We start from the raw sequence: 1687 nt of genomic DNA, 5'->3' as shown, positions 1-1687 counted from the left end.
GATACTATCTGTTAGTCTATAGGTACTATCTATAGACCTATCAAAGATATAACCAAAGGCTTCATTCACATATAAATTAACTGCCACCTGCAGAACTGCCCAACCCACAGTACATAACCAATATTATAAACTGATATATATATATATAGCCTTTGCCAGCTAAAGAACCTCACTTCCTCACATCTCTTCCATCAGTGTTATTATGGTGATAAAACATATACAACCAAAAAACATAGCTGAGAGAACTCTGACAATATAGTAATTCAAAATGCTAATTGTTTGAGACTTGTTTAAAGGCCTACATTTTTTACAAGAAAGATAACTAAAGATCTATCTCCATTTATATCAGTTTATTCACTGTCAGGTGTTGATACTCTTCCTGTTGATCCATATGAGGAACTACAATGAGCTATAGCAAGAATTGGGGCTTTCTTTATGCAGATAGTCTTTCGGTCTACCTAAAGCATATTTGCTGCCATTCTATTTTGAGAATTTTGATTGTTGTAAGCATTCTTGATTATATGTATTTGAAGAGCAGGATCAAAACCATAGAAATACTGTGGGTAATTAAGGCAGCAAAACCCTGTTATTCAGTAACTTTGAGACTGAAGATTGATTGATTGATTTAGGAATTCTGGGCTACAATGAGCTATGTTAATGAAGATTGAATCAAAGTTTGGCATCAATAGAGTGAGGAGCTAGCAAGTTGCCTAAGAGGCGAATTAGTACAGATCAGAGATGGAGCAGATAAAACTCTACAAATAGTAGTTTAAGATGCAGTATGCTTGGTTGGTAATAAACAATAGTAAGTGGTTTTTGTTAACACAGATCCCTGCAGTGTTAGGACCTTTTTAGTTAGGTACTATCAAAATGTTTGGATTTCAATTCCCATCAAAGCCAGTAGCAAGGGACTATTGCATTTTTGTTCAGAAATATTTGTAGGACATCTATAGTAGGACTATTAAGACTATCTTTTTTCCCCAAGAGGGGTGACACGTCGTGCATTCTTTGAAGAAAAAGCCTGTATCACAATAAATATTAACGGATTCTGCAATGAACTCAGGAAGGTATACAAAACCATGGGTTCTCGTTATGGTAGAGGAATTAGGATCTAAAATCCTTCTAACAGTTTGTACATATTTTCCATAGAAATTAGCATATAGCATAGGCATAGGCAGACCAGTTATTGGGAATGTTGTGTAATAGGAATGCAGTTCACACATGGGATTACCTTGCACAGGATTCCCTCCCCCCTTCACAACATTCTCGTTTCTTTCATCATGTTCAGTTTACTTCATTATCTCTAGTGACACCCTGTGGTTACAGAGGACGCTCCAGTTATGTGGATGAGATTAAAAAGTGATCCTTTATACTGGGTATGATGTTGGCATAAGAATATCAGTATATAAAGAGCTCTAACTTACTTTGTAAAGCAAAAAGGGGACAGCCTCCCTTCACCCCATGTAATTTATTGTACTAGCAAATGTACTTTTTAGAAAATAAAATCAGGCATTGAGGACAGGAGGGCTGAGACATAAATTTGGGTTCCTGATTCCAATTCATTTCTGTTGTTTATAACTCTACTGGTTTGTTGTTTCTTTATTTTGTTGCTTGCTTATTGTACGCAGCCCAGAATCATAGTTGTTTCACTTGGGAGGCTGTATAAATTTATCAATCAGTCAATCAA

Source organism: Python bivittatus, unplaced genomic scaffold (assembly GCF_059951505.1).
Source record: "Python bivittatus isolate LINGU-HERP-01145 unplaced genomic scaffold, Pbiv_v1 ctg000070_np1212, whole genome shotgun sequence".
Lineage (NCBI taxonomy): Eukaryota > Metazoa > Chordata > Lepidosauria > Squamata > Pythonidae > Python > Python bivittatus.
This window is presented reverse-complemented; position numbering follows the sequence as displayed.